This window comes from Leptodactylus fuscus, chromosome 7 (genome assembly GCF_031893055.1).
Source record: "Leptodactylus fuscus isolate aLepFus1 chromosome 7, aLepFus1.hap2, whole genome shotgun sequence".
Lineage (NCBI taxonomy): Eukaryota > Metazoa > Chordata > Amphibia > Anura > Leptodactylidae > Leptodactylus > Leptodactylus fuscus.
In genome coordinates, this window is record NC_134271.1 from 105,607,950 (window position 1) to 105,630,532 (window position 22,583).

The window sequence follows — 22,583 nt, forward strand, 5'->3', positions numbered from 1 at the left end:
TTGAGTCTGGCAAGCTCCAGATCTGCTACCAGGTTCCAGCCATTATCACAGGCGCAAAAATGCCAGGCCCCAGGTGTAGCAGGGGAAAGAAAAAGCCATCTCAGCCAGGATGGCATCCCTGACCTCGGAGGCACTGTGCTGTCTGTCCCCCAAGCTGATCAGTTTCAGCACGGCCTGCTGACATCTCCCCATGCCAGTGTTACAGTGTTTTCCGCTAGTAGCTGGGGTGGAGGTTGCAGCTTCGTAGGGTTTCAGTCTACTCCTGCCATGAATTTTGGCCTGGGAGAGGAGATAGGCCACCCCAGTTTGCACCCGGGGAACAGACTCCACCACATTCACCCTGCCTGTCATTAAAGATAAGCACTGCAGCATCCCTGACCACAGGCGCTTGTCCATGTGTCGGTGGTCAAGTGGACCTTGCAGCAAAGCGCAGAGCTCTGGGCCCGACTGATGTTATGGGACACATGCAGGCGCAAGGCAGAGACAGCACACCAAGAGAAGTAGTAATGGCTAGGCCCAGCATAGGGAGGTGCCCCAGCTGCCATCTGCTGACGGAAGGCCTGGGTCTCCAGAAGCATAAACAAACACCAACATCTCCAGGGCCAGCAGTTTATCGATGAGGCTGTTAAAGGCTTGGGCATGGGGGTGGGTTGTGTTGTACTTCTGCCTGCAATGAAAAGCTTGGGAAATGTGGAGTGGCTGGGAAGAGGCGCATGATGGTGCAGGCCAAAAGGGCGCATGAGGGTGAACTCCCCAATGTGTCAGAGATAGGTGTGTAGGTGTCCTTGCATCATATACTTGCACCATATTTGGCTTTGGAAGTTAATTTTGTGCCAAAAAGTGGTTAAGACAGCGATCCCTCAGCTACTCCTGTTACACTGTCTATTGAAGTTACCATCTGTGGAAGTGGACCACCATTTCTAAGATCCCAAAGGAAGCAGGCAAGAGATGTACAGTTCAGAAAAAAAGATGAGAAAATAAGTGTAGGCTGTAGAGCACAGAGGGATCGGAGAGGACAGAGCTGGTGTCGGCCAGGTATTCCCACAACATGCGCCTATACTTGTCCCTCCTGGTGACACTAGGCCCCTGAGTGGCAGTAATTTGTCCAGGGGGCCATTAACGTGTTCCAGACCTAGGAATAAGTCTTCCAACAGGGTAGAGTTTTGCATGCCTTTGCTTCTACCCACTGTTTTTGCTGCTTAGCTTCCCTCCACATCTACACTGCTTTCACCCCTAAACATCACCCCAGTTTATGCCTTTGTTTCTACCCTGTTTTTTTTGTTGAATTAGCTTCCCTCCACATCTACACTGCTTTAGCCCCTAAACATCACCCCAGTTTATGCCTTTGCTTCTACCCTTTTTTTTTGTTGAATTAGCTTCCCTCCACATCTACACTGCTTTAGCCCCTAAACATCACCCCAGTTTATGCCTTTGCTTCTACCCTTTTTTTTCTGTTGAATTAGCTTCCCTCCACATCTACACTGCTTTAGCCCCTAAACATCACCCCAGTTTATGCCTTTGCTTCTACCCAGGTTTTTTGTTGATTTAGCTTCCCTCTACATCTACACTGCTTTAGCCCCTAGACATCACCCCTGTCCATGTGGGGTCGGTGGCCTCGTCATCCACCAACTCCTCTTCCAATTGCGCACTGCCCCCTTACTGCAAACCGCACATGACCACAGCTTGCCTTGATGGCAACTGTGTCTCATGATCCCCACTTAGGTCCAGACAAGTCGGCGGCGGGTCCAAAACCCCAAAATTGGAAGGAAATGGCAGATGCTGCAGTATTTCTAACACCTGTTCCTGGTGCTCGGGCCTGGTCTGTGTTGTACCCTGCACCCTGCTTAACGCAGCTGCCATATCCGAAGTTGTGCTGAGCGCATGCTAATGTTTCGTGTCCAGTGCAATGGATGGGATGGGATTTCACATAAGTCTGCCACCCATGGCCACTCACGGTTGAGCAACTGAGGGAGTTGACTTTGACGAACCCGAGGGTTTTGGAGTTGGAACTACATCAAAGGTCTGTGCTGCTCACACACTCTGCTCAACACATGATATGTTTAGTGCCAGCAGTGTGGAGACGTCGCACAACAGCCGTTGTTCCAGCAGGTACAGGCATTGTAGGAGTGCATAGAGGTTAGCAGCGGCAACTATAGACTTTAAAAACTATCCGCACAAGCGCCACACTTTCACCAGTAGCTCAGGAACATTGGGGTACCTTTTTCAAAAGATTAGCAGCAATGAGTTAAAAACGTGGCCCAGGCATGGAATATGTTGCAGGCTGCCAAGCTACAAAGCCAATCCCAGGTTACGGCCATTATCACACATGACAACATGCCTGGGCCCAGGTGCAGTGGCAAAAACCACATTGCCGTCTCATCGAGGATGGCATGACTCACTTTGTAGGCAGTGTGCTGTCTGGCCCCCAAGCTGATGAGCTTCAGCACGGCCCGCTGACGTCTCCCCACACCAGTGTTGCAGCGTTTCCAGCTCATAGCTGGGGTCAATTTAACAGCGGAGGAGGGTGGTGTTTCAGCCCTCCTCCCAGGAATGTTGTGTGGGGAGACAAGTCAGGCCACCACATTTTGCGACCCGGTCCACGCCTCAACTACATTCAACCACTGTGCCCAAATTGAAAGGTAGCGTCCCTGTCCGCATGCACTTGTCCATTCGTAACTGGTCACATGGAACTTTAGGGCTAAGCGCTGAATTTAGGGACCGCCTCATGTTTGGGGGAAAGTGCTGGTGTGGACGGCACAGTGCGGTGGCGCAGTAGACACTCTGCCCAAAAAGGGCAGAGTGTCCCCCAGCCGGGATTCCAACATCTCCTGGGCCAGATTTCTTGAGATGAGGCCGTTGAAGCCTTGGGCATGTGGGTGGGTTGCGCTGTACTTTAGCATGAAATGAAAGGCTTGGGAGATGGGGAGTTGCTGGGAAGAGGCGCATGATGGCGCGGGCAAAAGGAGAAATGGCAGGAAAAGGTGAGGATAAGGGTGAACTCCCCAAAGTGTCAGAGGCAGATGTGGAGGTGTCCTGGCTGCTGGTCTGGACTGCAGCGCCAGCCCTGTCAACAGTGGGAGAGGCAGTGGCCGCCAGGCCAAACGACGATTATCCTGCGCTTGCTCTCACCCACTGAGCCCAGGGCTTGCCTTCCAAATGATGGCACCCGCAAGAGGTGGTGAGATTCCTCTCCGCAGATCTCCAAACCATCTTGGACTTGCAAATTGCACTAAATTTGTCATGTAACTGACATGTATATGATGAGTCTATCCATTGTCTGTTCATTTTGGTGAAAGTCAGCCTGTCAGCTGACAGACAGCTGTGCTTGTCAGTGATGATGCCACCGGCTGCTTGTGCCCCCAGTTTTTGCTGCTTAGCTTGCCTCCACATCCACACTGCTTTTGCCCCTACACATCACCCCTATCCATGCCTGTGCCTCTAGCCATAAGTCTGCCACCCATGGAAACTCATGGTGCAGAAAGTGAGGGAGCTGACTCTGAGGAACCCTTGGGTTTTGTAGCTGGTACTCCATCAAAGGTCTCTGCTGCTCACACACCCTGCTGAACATACGGTATCTAGGGTTAGAGCGTGTGGTGACCTCGCACAACAGTAGGTGCTTCAGGCAGATGTAGGCCTTGCTGGAGTGTATTGCGGCTAGCTCCAGGTACTGTAGACTTGGGAAAGTGGGTGTCCAAGTGCCGCACTTTCACCCTTAGCTCAGCTAATTTGGGGTATGTTTTTAAAAATCATTGCACCACTACATTGAACACGTGGGCCAGGCATGGAACGTGTTGGAGGCTGGCAAGCTCCAGAGCCCTCCAACAAGACAAAAAAGCCTGGCCCCAGGGGCAGCGGGGATAAACAAATTGCCATCTCATCCAGGATGGCATCCCTGACCTCAGAGGCAGTGTGCTGTCCGTCTCCCAAGCTGATGAGCTTCAGCCCAGCCTGCTGACGTCTCCCCACACCAGTGTTGCAGCATTTTCAGCTCGTAGCTGGGGTCAATCTAACAGCGGAGGAGGAGGAGGGTGGTGTTTCAGCCCTCCTCCCAGAAATGTTTTGTGGGGAGACAAGTCAGGAAAATTCTTGAAACGGGAGAGTTTTGCATCTTTGCCCTTTCTGCCTATGGACATCCCTTTGCCTCTAGCCACCATTTTCCCTGCTTTGCTTGCCTCCACATCCACACTGCTTTTGCCCCTAGACATCACCCCAGTCCATGCCTTAGCTTGTACCCCCAGTTTTTCCTGCTTAGCTTGCCTCCACATCCACAGTGCTTTTGCCCCTAGACATCACCCCAGTCCATGCCTTAGCTTGTACCCCCAGTTTTTCCTGCTTAGCTTGCCTCCACATCCACACTGCTTTTGCCCCTACACATCACCCCAGTCCATGCCTTAGCTTGTACCCCCAGTTTTTCCTGCTTAGCTTGCCTCCACATCCACACTGCTTTTGCCCCTAGACATCACCCCAGTCCATGCCTTAGCTTGTACCCCCAGTTTTTCCTGCTTAGCTTGCCTCCACATCCACACTGATTTTGCCCCTAGACATCACCCCAGTCCATGCCTTAGCTTGTACCCCCAGTTTTTCCTGCTTAGCTTGCCTCCACATCCACAGTGCTTTTGCCCCTAGACATCACCCCAGTCCATGCCTTAGCTTGTACCCCCAGTTTTTCCTGCTTAGCTTGCCTCCACATCCACACTGCTTTTGCCCCTAGACATCATCCCTATCCATGCCTCTGCCCCTAGCCATAACTCTGCCACCCCTGGAAACTCATGGTGCAGAAACTTTGGTTGCTGACTTTGAGGAACCCTTGGGTTTTGTAGATGGAACTCCATCAAAGGTCTGTGCAGCTCACACACCCTGCTCAAGATATGGTATTGTAGGGTTTCAGCGTGTGTGAATGACGGACAACAGCCTGTGTTTGGACAGATGTAGGCCTTGCTAGAGTGTTTTTAGGCTAGCAGCGACTCCTGTGCACTTGCAAAAGTGGGCGCACAAGCGCCGCATTTTCAACAGTAGCTTCGGTACATTTGGGTATGTTTTTAAAAAACTTTGCACCACTAGGTTAGACGTGGGCCAAACATGGAACGTGTTGGAGGCTGGCAAGCTCCAGAGCCGCTACCAGGTTCCAGCCATTATCACAGGCGTAAAAATGCCAGGCCCCAGGTGTAGCAGGGAAAAAAAAATGCCATCTCAGCCAGGATGGCATCCCTGACCTCGGAGGCACTGTGCTGTCTGTCCCCCAAGCTGATGAGCTTCAGCACCGCCTGCTGACGTCTCCCCACACCAGTGTTTTAGCGTTTGCCGCTAGTAGCTGTGGTGGAGGTTGCAGCGTCGTAGGGTTTCAGTCTACTCCTGCCATGAATTTTGGCCTGGGAGAGGAGATAGGCCACCCCAGTTTGCACCCGGGGAACAGACTCCACCACATTCACCCTGCCTGTCATTAAAGATAAGCACTGCAGCATCCCTGACCAAAGGCGCTTGTCCAAGTGTCGGTGGTCAAGTGGACCTTGCAGCAAAGCGCGGAACTAAGGGCCCACCTGATGTTGAGTGACACGTGCTGGTGCAAGGCGGGGACGCCACACCGGGAGAAGTTGAGACGGCTAGGGACGGCATAGTGAGGTGCCACAGTTGCCATCAGGTCCGGGAAGGCGGGAGTTTCAACAAGCCGGAACGCCAACCTCTCCTGGGCCAGCAGTTTAGCGATGTTGGCGTTCTAGGCTTGCGTGGGTGGGTGGTTAGCGGTGTATTTCTGCCGGCGCTCCAATGTCTGAGAGATGGTGGGTTGTTGTAAAGAAGCGCCTGATGGTGCCTTTGATGGTGCAGGAGAAGGAGATAAGACAGAAACAGGGGAGGATGAGGGAGAAGTCAACAAAGTGGCGGAGGCAGATGAAGTGATGTCCTGGCTCGTCCTCTGGAGTGCATCGCCAGCACTGTGAGCAGAAGCAGTGGCATGAACGGCGGGCGACGTTTGTCCTGCCGTTGCTGCCTGCCACTGATTCCATTGCTTGGATTCCAAATGACGGTGCATTGAAGTGGTGGACAGGTTGCTCTTCTCAGGGCCCCTACTTGATTTCGAGAGGCAAATTGTGTAGACGACACTATATCTGTCCTCGGCGCATTCCTTGAAAAAACTCTACACCTTCAAGAAACGTGCCCTCGATGGGGGAGTTTTTCTGGGCTGGGTACAAAAGGGAACATCTTCGGACATTCCGGGTCTGGCCTGGCTTCGGCAAAGCAGCTGACCTCTGCCTCTGGACATGTCTCTGCCTCTAGCTACCCTTTTTGGTGCTGCACCTGCCTCAACATCCACACTACTTTCCCAGCTTGACATCTGCCTTGTCCAGGTGGGGTCGGTGTCCTCGTCGTCCACCACCTCCTCTTCCAACTCCTGTCTCGCCTCCTCCTCCTGCACAATGCGCATGTCAACTGGCTGCCCTGACAGCAACTGCGTCTCATCGTCGTCGATGAGGGTGGGTTGCTGGTCATCCGCCACCAAATCGACCGGAGATGGAATGGAGGAGACTCTAGTGTTTGAGCATCTGGACACAGATACTCGTCTGTTAGGTCCGTGGAATCGCGAAATGGAGGGGCAGGTTGCGGTACAGTCAATGGAAGGGAGAACAGCTCTGGGGAGCAGGGACAGTTGGGGTTATTGTTCTGGGAAGATTGGGAATTTTGGGTGGAAGGAGGACAAGACTGTTGGGTAAGAGGAGGTAGAGGCTGCCTGGCTGGTGGACAATGTGCTTTAAGCGTTATCCGACAGCCATTGCAAGACCTGTTCCTGGTTCTCGGGCCTACTAATCTTTGTACCATTCAGCCTAGTTAATGTGGAACTTTTGTGCAAAGCGCAGAACTTAGGGCCCGCCTGATGTTAAGGGACACACGCTGGTACAAGGCTCAACTCACCCTAAGTGCCAAAAACACTGCTGGTGCAAGGCTCTACTCATGCCAAGGGCCTCAATCTCTGCTGGTAGCTCAGCTTAAGGTCCTGTAACTTTGTTTGGAAGGGCTCATGTTAAGGGCTAGAAAAGTGAATTTTGGAAGGTCTTACCACATCACACACACACACACACACACACACTCAAAATGACAGTTAAGGGTGAGGGCTTTTGGAATTCCCATTGCCTATTCCATTTGTGGTTGTCATGGGGAACGTGATTTAAAGGGGTGGTTGTTACTGTTACTGCTTAAATTGGGGTTTGTGTCCATCCATTTGGGGAGTAAAGAAGGTTTCCAGGTATTTTCCCACTTTGATAGAGGTTTTTTTGAATGTGGAAAGTGTGTAGTTGTTAGGCAGTGATGTTGGGGTAATAGAGGGTCTTTGGTGTGTTAGATGCCCCCAGACATGCTTCCCCTGCTGTCCCAGTGTCATTCCAGAGGTGTTGGCATCATTTCCTGGGGTGTCATAGTGGACTTGGTGACCCTCCAGACACGGATTTGGGTTTCCCCCTTAACGAGTATCTGTTCCCCATAGACTATAATGGGGTTCGAAACCCGTTCGAACACACGAACATTGAGCGGCTGTTCGAATCGAATTTCAAACCTCGAACATTTTAGTGTTCGCTCATCTCTAGTCTTTATTCTTTTTTGTCTAGAAAATTGATGTTGAACATTTTTGGTAATAATGTTCAGCGTTTAAGATAAAGTCATCCATGAATGGCCTTAATGATGCTAACCGATACTGACTGGTATATGCTTCCGAATTTGATCTGTCTTTCACAGAGCTAGAAACTTTTCCATTAAAGATGATACTTGACCTGTCTTTACTATCACTGTACTATTTAAAAGGACTGAACTTTTGACAGGCCGACTAGCAAGTTGTCGATGTCTAATGAGAAGAGTAATAGTATACTCAATATCTACCATAAGTCATCGTCAAAGTGATTTGGGTTTATTGGTGCTGTCCAAGCCCGGTAATGCATTATCCATATTACTCAGAACAGTTGAACATACTGTATAGTCTAAGTTCCATATACATAACAAAAGTTCTGTATGATATGTAGTGTTGACACATATAGAATTTTATGGGAAAAACAATTATTTGTTTGTAGGTATTCAGTTGGAAAAATATTCATATTATCCTGGGGCGACATTCATGATTCATGTGGATATTGTCTTGGAAAACCCTAACACTAATATAATGCAACAATAAATCCTATTTTCCTGAGACCATTACCTTCTATATCAGGTTGTTAACATGTTGTTCCCCTGAGTCATTTTTAGCATTTCTAGATATATTTGTGAATTTTTATGCGTTAACCTTCATAGTATGTTATCATATAATACTTCTTGGATATTTACTGTATAGTAAAGCATATAAATATCAAAGTATATTAAAGAGAGTCACAGGGTTCAGAACTCAATGATAATAGATATTTCACCGATGATTAAATAAACTAAGACTCACAGTAAGGCTAAGGCCCACGTAGCGAACCACAGCTAAAAAACGCAGCGGAAATGCATCGTTTTTTTCTGCGGCGTTTTTCATTGTTTTTTTCAATGCGTTTTTCTCTGAGGCTGCTCTTCCGTTATTAAATCTGTAGGAAAAAAAAGGCGAGTGTTTTTGCAGCTAAAATTGGCATGCATTTTTAAAAAACGCAGCTTTTCCGCAGAATGTTTCTTCCGTAGTGTGTGGATGGGATTAACCATTCACTTTGCTGGTGCTGTAAAAAGAAACATTTCTTTTCAGCTACGTTTCTGCAGCAGTCAGCTGAGACTTGGTTTTGAGAAAAAAGCTATTTCCCAAAGCAGACCAAGACTTTATATAAGTATGTGTCAAGAAAAGCATTTGATCTATCTAGATCTGATTTTGGTTCCCAAAACAGAGGTGTTAGAATATGCCCCTTCTCTTTGGTCCCTGTACTGTTGAAACTGAATACCAAAAGACGCTTTTTCTACATTGATTGTGGAACTTTTGCTTTAATGAATGTAATAAAGACTGCAGTGACATCTACTGGCCTTTACAGGCTACTACACTTTATAAAATATAATCTGTATGAATATGTACATAAGATTTGGAAACAAATCTTAGACTGTCATTATTTATTTAAGCATAAATATATGTACACTATGATAGTGTTAGGTTAATTTTGCAGAATATAAAAAATGCAGAAAGAAGAAAAAAAATGCAATCTTTTTCAGAAATAAGCCCAAAATAGTCCTTCTTTTTCAAGATTTTTCTGTCAGACTTCTGGGATATGATAAATTACCCCCATAATAGTTTATTAACTCTTTGCAAAAATTATATATGCATTATATTTGCTGAGGATTCAGTCTTTAGGGTATTCTGCTCACTTGCTAACTTTTAGGAAAGAAAACTGCGAACTATATATAGACTATAAATATATATATATATATATATATATATATATATATATATATATATATTTACCAAGCACAAAGGTAGATAGCTGAATGTGTATTTTTTGTATGCCATACAAATCTACAGTAAGGGTCAATTAAGAATAGTGGATAGTGTCTGCAATCCTTCATTCTTGGAAGCAAGAGCCCAGCACATTAATCTCCACGGTTATCCACAAATTGAACCTTATGAACAGACCCATATATCATGTCCTTTGCTGTAGTAACCACCTCTCGTAACACGTTTCATGCAGCTTCCCGCCCTGCCAGAGGTGCACATCATATATTGAAGTGAAGGAGTTGAATATGAGTTATAACTTTGAATATGATTTACTATATCTTTTACTACATTTGCCAATATATGCCTAAATAAATGCTTAAACCATGTTTTTTTCTTAGAGAAATTGATATGCCAAGTTCAGCAGTGTCTCCGGGTGACTAAGATTCTGTCTGTGGAGATTCATATATTACTTATATATGGTTGACATGGTAGATGACATCTAACTCAGAAAACACCATAGAATTGCAACTGACTAGGAAGTGGTGTGAGTGTTGCCTTATGTGTGAGTCTGGTTTGTCCCTCCACACTTCTACTCTACCCTGTCCTTCAGTTCAAATCAAATCAAATAAAAAAAAAAGCTTTATTGGCACGTCCGAATAGATATTTGGCATTGCCAAAGCTAGTAGAGTGTGTGTGTGTGTGTGTGTGTGTGGGGGGGGGGTTGGTGTATAACAGTCCATGGAGTCTCGTCTTCTTATTAGTTGGTGACCGCTATATGGGGAGGTGGGGTGGGGTGGGGCGGATGGTTTGGGGTATAACAGTCCGTGGAGTCTCATCTTCCTCTTCGTTGGTGACAGCTGGACACGTATTGGGCAACGATCTCCACAGTGGCCTCTTATTCTCCCAGTAGGATGTAGAGTTTCTTCTTCTCGTCTGCAGATATGAAGTCTGGGATGTGGGCAGAGAGTCTTTGGTAGTAGACGGCCCTCACAGCTGAGTATTTGGTGCAGTGTAGCAGGAAGTGGGTCTCGTCTTCTAGGGCCCCTTGGTCACAGTGCTGGCACAGTCTGTTCTCCCGTGGCTTGTACGTCTGCCTGTATCGCCCCGTCTCTATCTCTAGGTTGTGGGCGCTCAGTCTGTACCGGCTCAGGGTCTGTCTGTGCTTGGGATGGTGTATTCTCTCCAGGTAGGTGGCCATGGTGTAGTCTCTTTGTAGGGATTGGTACACGGTGAGTTTCTTGGAGTTATTTATTTCGTTTCTCCATTCTTCAATGTACCGCTCTCTGATTGCCTCTGTGGTCACCTTTATTTCGGCCTTGGTTATCATCTGTTGGTGTTTTTGGTTTGGTGGTTGGCTGTTTGGTTGGTGAGTGTCTGGTTTGCTCAGGTGGCTTAGCCATGCTTGGTGGTGGTAGGAGTCAGGCTTGCTCCCCTGGATGTATGCCTGGAAAGCTAGCGCCCTCCTCTGTATGGTGAGCCATAGGGGGAGTCTGCCTAGCTCTGCCCTGCAGGCCATGTTGGAGGTGTTGCGATGGACATGGAGCAAGTATTTGCAGAACTCCAGATGGAAGTTCTCTGTTGGGCTGGAATCCCACTTTGACTGGTCTGGGTAGGTGGCTGGGCCCCAAACCTCGCTGCCATAGAGAAGGATCGGGGAGATGACTGCATCAAATATCTTCAGCCAGACCCTCACCGGTGGTTTGAGGTGGTACAGTTGTCTTCTGATGGCGTAGAAGGTTCTGCAGGCTTTTGCTTTCAGGGTTTCTATTGCTGCTTTGAAGCTTCCTGATTGGCTGAGCTCCATCCCCAGGTAGGTGTAGCTGTTGGTTTTCTCCAGTAAGGAGCCGTTCGGTGTGAATTGTGGGGTGGTGGAGGCTTTATTGTGGCCCTTCTTCTGAAATACCATGACTTTGGTCTTCTTCTGGTTGATGGGTAGGGCCCATGTGGTGCTGAATTTTTCCAGCACTGACAGGCTTTCTTGGAGGTCTTTCTCAGTGGGGGCCAGGAGTAGGAGGTCGTCGGCGTATAGCAGGAACTTCACCTCCCGGTCGTTCAGGGTGAGGCCTGGGGTTGGTGAGGCCTCCAGGGCTGTAGCCAGTTCATTGATATAGATGTTGAAGAGCGTTGGGCTCAGGCTACAGCCTTGTCTGACCCCTCGGGCCTGTTGGAAGTATGCTGTCCTTTTCCCATTCACCTTCACACTGCACTGGTTTCCGGTGTAGGAGCTCTTGATGACGTCGTACGTTCTTCCTCCTATTCCACTCTCTAGGAGTTTTAGGAGTAGGCCTGGGTGCCATACTGAGTTGAACGCCTTCTTAAAGTCTATGAAGCAGGCGAATATCTTGCCTCTTCTGGTGTTGTGGATGTGCATCTTGATGAGGCTGTGCAGGGTGTAGATATGGTCTGTGATGCGGTGGTTTGGCATGAACCCTGCTTGGCTCTTGCTGAGGACCCCATGTTGTGTGAGGAAGGTGAGGATTCTGTTATTGATGATGCTGTTGAACAGTTTCCCCAGCATGCTGCTGACGCAGATCCCTCTGTAGATTCTTGTAGATGGGGGTTATGAGCCCTTTGTTCCAGTCTTCGGGGAAGTGTCCAGCATTGAGCACGAGGGTGAATAGCTTTGCCAGGGCCGCGTGTATTGCTGGAGGGCTGTCAGGGCCACTGGCCTTTTTGCCTTTTAGCAGGGCAATTTTTTCCTGTATATCTTTTATGGTGATTGGCGAGTCCAGAGGGTTCTGGAAGTCTTTGATGACTTTCTCCATGTCCCTCAGTTTGGTGATTATCTGTTGCTGTTCTGGAGTTAGGTCTTCTTCTGGGATGTTTTTTGTAGAGACCTCTGAAGTAGTTGAGCCAGATATTGCCATTTTGAATGTGGAGAGAGTTTTTCTTGGGCTTTGTGCCCATGTGGTGCCAGGTCTCCCAGAATGAGCTGTCCTGGAGGGAGTCCTCTAGTTGCTCTATTTTGTGGGAGAGGTACCTCTGTTTCTTCTCTCTGAGGATGCCTTTGTATTGCTTGCATAGATTGTTGTAGGCTTCCCTTGACTCTCTGTTGTTGGGGTCTCTGTGTTTCTGGTTGGAGACCGCCCGTAGAGAATGGCGTAGAGCCTTGCAGTCGCTGTCAAACCATTTGTGAGACTGTTTGTTAGTTCTGTTTGCCTGGCACTATTTTGTTGTTTGTGAGGTTCTGGATTCCAGTTTGTTTGGTCCAGTCTTGTGTTAACCCATTCCTCACCTCTCCACTGTTCCTCTCCTCATTCTATTGTTGCGTATTGTGTTGTGCTGCGTGTCTGTTGTCCAGCACATCCCATCCTGTTTGTTTTGTCTGCAGCTGCACCTTGGTTTCTGCAGAGGTGACCACCTTAGTATCCCCAGCTCTTGTCCTATCTGTCAGCTAGGCCTACGTGTTAGAGAGCCAAGAGTTGTCGGGGCCAAGGCTAGCTTGGGAACAGCTGACCACCATCCGCAGGCAGGGCCTAGTTAGCCGCCGTAGTGTCAGGGATAGTCTCCTTCCCCTGTTTCCTTTAGCGGTGCAGTCTGCAGTCCAGATTCTGGGTCTGGGCATAGACACGAACGTAACATATAACTCCTTTAAGTATAACTCCCTTTTTTTTTGCTATTTTGCTGGAGGGTGTTTGGTGAACACTTTTGTAATTTACCGTATTTTTCGGGCTATAAGACGCACTTTTTTTCCCCAAAATTTTTGGGGAAAAGAAGGGTGCGTCTTATAGTCCGAATGTGGCGCCTGGCACCCGCTGTACTAGAGAGGCGGAAGCCGGAAAGGGATAGACGCCGGGGCCTGAGACATCGCTGCGCTCCTCTGCCCTGCATGAAGCCAGCAGCGGGAGGAGTGATGCTGTTCTGCTCCTCCGTCCCCCCGCCGCTGGCTTCATGCAGGGCAGAGTAGCCCAGCGATGTCTCAGGCCCTGGCGTCTATCCCTCGCCGGCACCCGCCTCTCTAGTACAGCGGATGCCGGGTCAGTATCAGCGGCCCCTTCTCCCCCGGGGCCGGTCCCCATCGGCCCCGTACCTGTAGAGTTGCAGGCCGGCTCCTGCGCGGCGATATCGCAGGAGCCGACCTGTACGGGTGACAGCCGGGAGCCTACTGAGGCTCCCAGGCCTGTCACTGCTGTATTAGTATTGCGGCTGGTCTCTATGACCAGCCGTAATACTAATAGACAGAATGTCCCATAGACGGCAAGGTTCAAGCCCCCGGGGGAGAATAAAATAGTAAAAAAAAAAAAAAAGCTTTAAAAATATAAATAAAAGTTCTAAATCACCTCCTGTCCCTAGAAAAAAAAATAAAAAAAAAATAAAATATATATATATATATATATATATATATATATATATATATATATCATAAACCACCGGGTTTTTTTTCAATACAAGGTGATCTAAGCAATAGATATTCCCCGAAATGGTATAACTAAAAAGTACAGCTGGCCCCACAAAAAAAAACCACTCTATGCGTCCCCGTACAGCTGCAGGGTCACCTGTCAATGTGGCCTTGCAGCTGTTGCAAAACTACAACTCCCATATATTAAATATTTTACCATTTTTTGCTTCAAAATTTTTTTTCCCTATTTTCCTCCTCTAAAACCTGGGTGCGTCTTATAGTCCAAAAAATACGGTACTTAGTAAACCTATCTAACTTCCTAATAGAAAACATGGTGTAACGTTACCATTACCCGTGCTCTAAGCATTGCCAGAAAGACTCTGTCCATACCCATGTATATGGGGATAATGTCACTCCTTAGGAAGAGAACACCTTTTCCGGTGTGTGGAGACTTATACAGCCATAGTTGCTCCACTGCAAGGGAACATGGGAAGAATATGCAAATCTGTCTGTTTACATCTTGGGAGACAGATTTGCATATTCTTCCCATGTTCCCTTGCAGTGGAGCAACTATGGCTGTATAAGTCTCCACACACCTGAAAAGGTGGTCTCTCCCTAAGGAGTGAAATTATCCCCATAATCTGGTCTCTCAGCCTCTCACTTCTACCAAATCAGTTCTCTCTAGGCTGCGCTGATGAAGTCCAAAGAGACAGAAACGGTGCCGTCCGTAGCTGAGAAAATGATTTGGTTATAACCCCGCATTATGCAGCAAAGACTTCTGGGAAAGTCGGGCATTATGTTCAGGGTGCTTCCCAATAGAGGGCAGCATAACAGAGGCACTGTCTCCCTTTTTATATCTTGGGAGACAGATTTGCATATTCTTCCCATACCCATGTATTCAGTGCAGTATGTAGAGCTGTAGCATTTGCCAAAGAGGATGGTCACTTTAAATGGCTCTATCTCCAGTTTGATACAACAGAGAGTCTCAGCTTTTATATACTGCCAAGATTGCAGCTTTAGCCATAATAAAAACGGAAATATCACTAGTTAAAAACACCGTCTGCAATATGATTTTATATACAGCATAAAGCTCAAATTCCCAACTGTGTTTTTACCTAGTGATATCTCGGGTTATTTTATAGCTAATATTGTAGTGTTGGCAGCAATCTGTACAATGTACTGGGAAGCTGGAAAAAAATTCAAAATGGGGTGGATTTGAAGGAAAAAATGCATTTGTGCGACTTTCTTATGGGCTTTTTCTTTATGGCGTTCACTGTGCAGCCAAAATAACATGTCACCTGTTTTCTATATTTCAGTGCAAATCTGAGGATACCAAATTTATATGGTTTTATTTACATTTTAAGCCCTTAACAAAAATCCCAAATTTGTGCCAATTTTTTTTTTTTTTCCGAAAAGTCACCATATTCTGACACCTGTAACTTTTTTATACTTGCGTGTACGGGGATGCATAGGGCGTCTTTTTTTGCAGGACCAGGTGTTCTTTTCAGCTATACCATTTTGGGGAATGTCTATTGCGTTGATCATTTTTTTTATTCAAATTTTTATCATAGGCAAAACAGTGAAAAAATGCAATTTGGCAGTTTTTGGCGTTTACTGTACGGGAAAAATATTTCTATAGATTTGTAGAGAGGGCAGTTTCAGACACAGGGGTACCTAATATGTATGTGTTTCACAGCATTTAAGTACTTTTATATGTGTTCTAGGTGAAGGGGGTGATTTGAACTTTTAATACTTTTTATTTTTTTTTTAAAAAAAAATTTAATTTTTTTTGGCATTTATTAGACCTCCTAGGGTCTTGAACCCCAGGGTTTCTGATCACTATTGCAATACATTACAATTCTAATGCATTGCAAAAGTCCAGCATTTCTATTGCAGGCTACATAGAGTAGAGTAGGCTGCAATAAAATCCATTGAATGACAGGCCGGTCTCTTAGCAATGGGACACTGGGTCCAGAGCTTGCTGCATGTGCCGGCGCCGTCCGGGGAAAATGGCGGTGTCCAGGTGCCGCCAGTAAAATAGCTCCTCGGTCAGCTTTGACCGAGGTGCCAGAGAGGTTAATGCCTTTGTTTTAAAACAAGAGACACCCGGTGGTTATCGCAGCTGCCCGGCTCCTGAGCAGCCTCCATCTTTAAACACCCGACATCCACTGTATTAGTATGGCAGATGACAGGAAAGGGTTAAAGCAGGGGTTTTGGTTGACTATTGGTTAAGGTATGGCCAAACAGGAATTTTTCAATGCATCTGAAAAAACGATTCCTTCCCTTTTAAAAAAAAAACAAACAAAACCATGTTGAGACAGTATTGATAGCTTAATGTATCGCTACGTCATGGACAGACTCCGGTTAATGTGAAATACCAGAGGCAAAGTCTTATAGATTTAGTCTTACTTTTAACAACACCTATGGATTCAAAATGCAGTCCACGGGTTAACTAATATCCCTTGTATAGTGAGGGTGTTATTTTTCTTCAAATGCCAAAGGAAAGACATGCGTTTTGATTTAAAAGTGTCCAAAGAGATGATCTCTCTGATAGGTGCAGGTAGTCAGTTTCAGAGAGTGAGGGCCGCATATCAGAAGGCTTTGGCTCCAAATCATTGGTGGATCAAGGGATGAACAGTTTATTTGTGCCTACTGATGAGGGTGGCAAGAATTATGAGGTTTCAGAAGTTCTTTTAAGTAGTTGGGGTCTAATTTGTTTATGTCTTTAAAGGTCATCATGAAAACTTTGTAAATTATAGTACATTGCAATATAGAAGTATTGCAATGTATTATACAAGCAATTATTTTAAGTACAGATGTAAAAAATAAATAAATAAAATGTTTCATAAGTACAGGGTTAGGCAGGGAGGTATGGATGATTTGAAATAACAGTTACTCACTCATTTTTCAATGAAACTCAAATTTTATTTTTTCAGTGTGTAGCTTGGATGTTGCCATTACAAAAATGAAAAACTGAAAAACTGAAAAATGAAAGTGAGCTTCGTTACTCATAATCAAAACAATATAATTTGATATAGAATATTAAATGGAATCATTGCAAAGTACACTCTCATAGCTATAGTCACATGAAAAACACACCTTATGCACATTTGTATGAACTGCACCTTTCTTTGTGTTCTTTGTGTATGACTTTGGGTCTGATTTATAGCTCTCACAGATCCATCTTCCTCTGTTACATTACCCAGGAACCAAAAAATGAATGAGTTCTGTACTATATACTCAGCTAATAATACAGTGGAGCAGATAAACTAAGACTGTCTAAACTGTAGTTAGTTCAAAGTCAGACTAAACAGATTTTCCAAAATATTTCATACAGAAAAGTCTGATACACTTTTGGACTGTCTAGACCACCTCTCCATACCACTGATAAGTTGGCTTTGTTTCCAGCAGAAATTTGCCAACATTTTTTAGCTCACTGTCTCGAATTTCAAGAGGCCCTACCTGTCACAGAAGAGTCATGTCTAAAACACATAGAAAATGATGTATAAAGCAGTTATGGTAGTGTTGTATTCCTAGTGGGATGGATTCTTTAGCAGCACACCCATGTTACAATATGGACAGATAGGACAAGTAGGCTTAGTATTTCAAATTGTTTTTATTGACTACTTTCAACAGGGCTCAGGTGGGAGATGAAAGGAAGATTCAGCAGTCCTTAAAAAGAAATAGTAAAGTGTTTGATGTTTCTGTAGAAGAGAAAAATGATATTTTAGATGTCAATGGTGATCAAGGGAATCTGTAATGGTCGTTATCTGGACATGACTGATATAGCTTCCACAGGATACTACTGGAGGTCACATATTTTACAAGAAGATGTATCCATGTTAAGACGCTGTTACGAGCCTCAATGGAAATCCATGTGTAGTCGCAATTAGTCTGTATACTTTTTTTTTTTTTTTTTTTAAATGTTGATTGTGAGCCCCACACAGAGCTCACAATGTACATTTTTCCCTATCAGTATGTCTTTTTTTGGAATATGGGATGGAAATCCATACAAACACGGGGAGAACATACAAACTCCTTGCAGATGGTTTTTTGCCCTTGGTGGGATTTGGACACCAGGACTCCAGCGCTGCAAGGCTGCAGTGCTAACCACTGAGCCACCATGTGGCCCCCTCTGTTTACTCTTTTATATTTGGTTCCTAGCTTTTCTTTTGTAACAGTTCTATCATCTATAATGCAGTTTGGTGCACTCAGAATGGTGTGCTATACATTAAAGGGGTTGTCCAGTATAAATTAAAACTTTACCACTAAGCCCCCTCCCCCCACCTAACTTCTAATTTACTCCCTTTAAAAAAAAAAAAAAAAAAAAAAAAGTATATTAACCCATTTTCCTGGAGCAGTCATGTGACCACCCCAGGCACATTTTCTGATTTCCTGGTGCTGTTCCTTTTTGGGGTTTCAGGAAACGGGAGGCCACCAGTACTCCTCTCTCTCCCTCTCCTTCCTCTGTCCCCCCCATACTCACCAACACTCACTTCTTCTTCTTCTGCTGGGCATCACTTCACAAGGGATCTGGAGCCAGCGCCTGCACAATAGAACACCAGCAAAATCAAAAAGAAGCAGCATTCTATTGCGCAGGCGCCAGCTCTGGCTCCCAGGTGCAGGCAGAAGAAGGGATAGCGGCATCTCAAAGTCATCTCAAGGATGGGCATACAGGTAAGTTTGATGGGGTGGGGAGGGGTTGGGGGACTGAATTAGTTAGCTAGGTAGGTAGGTAGGGCTAGTAGTCTGCGAGCTAGCTAGGTAAATGGGGGGTTGTGAGGGAGGAAATGAGGGTGGGGATCTGAGTGAACTGCAATGCATCATGGTAGTTGTAGGCTAAGAGAGCAGAAAACTTCACATGTATACAAATGCATAGGATACCAGGAGATCCCAGAGAAAAACCAGAAATTACTCAAAAGATGGTAAACTAAAGGTATTTCCCTGTCGTCCTCAACAGCGGCACAATGTGGGGTATTTCTGCCCCTGTGTGCTGGTAGGACAGGCGGATATTTAATTAGCCAATCAAATGCGTGGCAGGCCCTATAAGAGGGCACAAGAACCTCCCCTCTGCGTGTTTTTTTCTGTCCTGTGTGGACAGAGGACAGGTGGGAGGACTTGTGTCCTCTTTGAGAAGCTCAGCAGGATCACTCACCTCCTGAGCGGTTGTTTTCTTCTTGTCACCTTCTGTGCCCTGCGGGGAGAAGGTGCTTGTTAGCCATGTGTGGCTACCCCCCTCTATCCCCCCTGCCCCCCCTCTCCTCCGCTTCCCCTGCTCCTTGTGACTTACCTGACATTTTGGTGAGAGTCCGGGGACTCCGCATGCCGCCTCTGGTGGCCGCACGGACTGCCGGCGGGTGGAACCACACTGTTGTGTATCCTGTTCCCCGCCGGCCGCTGTAAGCGCGCACTTCCGGTTTCGCCGGAAGTATCATAGCGCCATGGCAACGGCCTGGCGCTGGCGGCCGCTCACTCAGGGAAGATTCAGGCCTTATTAAAGGCCGGAAAAGACGGGGAGATGTGGGGGTAAGTGCCCGTGTTAAGGGCCTCTTGGTGGGGGTAAATGTATATCTTTGCAGACCCCTGATTACAGGGTTAGTTGTCTGGGCAGGTTGCCTCACCTGCTTTGATTGTGGCTCCGCCCACTTCCAGCCGGCCAGAATTAAGAGGCTGGCTGGCCTGGTGTCAGAGACCTTCCTGCAGTATCTGCTGAAGGCGTGCGATTGTGGTGTTCATTGATCTTGAACTCTTTTCCAGTTTGCAAACTTTATTGGGAACCGGCTGTGATGGCCGAGTGGTTAAGGTTTTGGACTCGAAATCCAATGGGGTCTCCCCGCACAGGTTCAGATCCTGTTCACAGCGCCAGCCCGGCTAGCTCAGTCGGTAGAGCATGAGACTCTTAATCTCAAGGTCGTGGGTTCGAGTCGCACGTTGGGCGCCAAGTCACCTCGCTGTCCGGTCTACTGGACCTGGATATGTCATCCTCTACTACCCCTCCTGGGGATGGTAGGAGGAAAACCTCTTCCAAGAGGAAACATCTTTCCTGCTTCGATTGCGACACACCGCTCCCTGATGGTATGTAGCGGCTTGTAAGGTTGTGCCCTGCGGGGTACTACTGGTCCTATAACTTGCCTATTTTCAGGCTATGAGTGGGCCCGTTGTCGCGGGTGCAGAGGTCCTCCACCTGTGGAGCCCTCTCCCAGAGATATGATGGCCTGGGTCAAGGAGATGGTGAGTTTGGGCATCGCTTGGGTAAATAGTTTTTCCCTTGCTTGTACTCTCCTTTTTGTTTTGCAGGATGATTCCCTCAAAGGGATCCATTGCACCTTGTCTCAGCTCACCAGGAGACCATGCTCTGAGCTCCGTTCCTCGTCTCTCCCCCCCCCCTTGTAACACCTGCGGGTGGCAGAGGATGATTCCTCCGAGGACGACTCAGTTATTCCAGCAGAACTGCGTTCCATTATGAACAAACGGGCAGGCTGCTGAAGTCCATCCGGTCTACAGTGGGCCGAGATGTTGACGGGGAAGCCTCCACGTCTGCCTCTGGGGGACATATTGCCTTCCATGCGGACGCCACGCTGACCGACCTTATGGCGCAGCAGTGGAAACAGCCAGAGAAAGGACATTCGCTTTCCAGGATCTTCAAGAGTTTGTTTCCTATTAACACTACCCAGTGGGATTCCTGGGGGCCTCCCCCGAAGGTGGATTTGGCCGTAGCAAAGCTGTACCGCAGAACCCTGGTGCCCTTGGAAGATGGTTCAAATCTTCAGGACCCTCTGGATCGTAGGGCGGACTCCGTTCTGAAGAAGGTCTACTCAGCTTCCTCCGCGCAAGCCTCTGTGGCCATAGCCTCCTCTATGGTTGGTGACTTTTTGCGCAACCGCTTAGCCGCCTTGGAGCGGGATATAGACTTGGGCGTAGACAGAGATGAGATTCTGGCCTCTATGAAAAGAGTTCATAGGGCTGCAGATTATTTGGCGGAATCCTCCTGCCATCAATTAAAAATCTCCGCCAAATCTATGGCGTTGTCTACTGCGGCCCGTAGACCCCTTTGGCTAAAGCCTTGGCGGGCAGATTTTGCGTCTAAAGCAGCACTCTGTGCTCTCCCCTTTGAGCCGGGAAGGGTGTCTGGCCAAAGCTTAGACGCCATTATGGAGGGATTAGCTGAAGGTAGGGGAAGGTCCCTACCTCAAGCATCCAGGGGCAGACGTGCTCCCTCTAGAGGCAGAGGTTCTTCCTCTAATTATAGACGCCCTTCCCAACAACGGCGTTTTAGATATCGCCCTAGGGGAGCTGGTCGTGGCGCTTCCAAGGAGGACACCAAGAGGAAGCCTGAGTTTTGACGTGGGGCAGCTCCCTGTGGCCCCCCTTCCTGGGAGGACGTCTTTCCTCCTTTTCCAGAGCATGGTTCACCCATATCCAAGACCCATGGGTGTTGAAGATCATACAACACGGGTATCACATCGACTTTCATCTTCCACCTCCAGATCGGTTCGTTTCCACCCAAACTCTTCCACCTTCTCAGCAGGCCAGTCTAGAAGCCTTGGTTGCCGAATATGTTACCAAGGGCGCCCTGGAGAAGGTACCAGCCTCAGACCTCGGTCTGGGAGTCTACTCCCCCGTCTTTCTGGTCCCCAAGTTCACCGGGGGCTGGAGGATGATAATAGATCTGAGGTACCTCAATCGGTTTATCAGGAAGAGGTCATTTCGAATGGAAACCGTGGATTCCGTGGCTGTGTTTCTTCAGCCAGGAGAGGTGATGGTTACCCTCGATTTGAGGGACGCCTATCTACATGTCCCCATTGCTCATTTCCACAGGAAGTTCCTCAGGATTGCCGTCGCTATGGCCGGCCACAGGGAGCACTATCAATTCACAGCTCTGCCATTCGGCATCACATCCGCCCCACTGGTATTCACCAAGGTGATTTCTCCGGTCGCCGCGGCCCTCAGACTTCAGGGTCTTTTCATCGTCCCTTACCTAGACGACTGGCTACTGAAAGCTCAGTCTCCTGCTGCCCTCCTCCAGCAGCTCAACCTTGCCATCAACTTCCTACAGGAGTTAGGATTATCAATTGGGAGAAGTCCGAAATCGTTCCATCCACCTGAAGAAAATTCCTCAGATTTATAGTGGATTCAGAAGCGATGCAGATCTTCCTCTCCAGTCCAAGGAAGGAAAGAATCCAAAACAGTGCACGATTCCTATTGCGCACTTGGCAGGTAACCATCCGGACCGCCATCAGAGTCCTGGGCCTGATGTCATCCTCGGCCAGGGCGGTGCCTTGGACTTTATGGCATTTGCGTCCCCTGCAGATGGAAGTGTTGAGAACCTGGAACAGGTCTCCACGGGGATTGCACAAGAAGATCTGCCTTTCTCCCGCTACCCGTCTTTCCCTCAGATGGTGGATACACCTGAAAGACGGAAGGTCCACGGTCCCGACAGTGTGGACCTTGTTGACAACAGATGCATCCCAGTGGGGATGGGGAGCCCATTGTCAAGACAAAACTGTACAAGGACGAGGGAGATGTCCGGAGCTGGGGTCATCCAATCTCAAGGAACTCAGAGCAGTGTACCTGGCCCTAGTACACTTTGCCCCAGAATTGAAAGGCAAGTCTGTCAAAAACCGGTCAGACAATATGACGGTGGTAGTCTATATAAACAAACAAGGGGGCACCAGGTCACCAACCCTGCTGAGAGAGACGAATCTCATATTTGCCTAGGCGGAGAAGAATCTGGTCCAGTTATCCGCTGTTCACATAAAGGGCTCCCTGAACATAGTAGCGGATCAGCTGAGTCAGGGTATTACCGTATCAGGAGAATGGTCTCTCAATCCAGACGTATTTCAACAGATCGTCCAGAGATGGGGTCTCCCAGAGGTCGATCTT

The 22,583-nt window shown here is 47.6% G+C and overlaps 1 protein-coding gene and 1 non-coding gene across 4 annotated transcripts in view; both read left to right on the forward strand.

The window, feature by feature from the left end:
• The window catches only part of KCNH5 (potassium voltage-gated channel subfamily H member 5), a 269,995-nt gene that overhangs the window by 191,777 nt on the left and 55,635 nt on the right, over window positions 1-22,583 (forward strand). The gene's annotated exons all lie outside the window — the stretch shown is intronic.
• Window positions 19,481-19,562, forward strand: TRNAS-CGA (transfer RNA serine (anticodon CGA)). The gene has a single exon. It is a non-coding gene; the product is annotated as a tRNA-Ser (tRNA).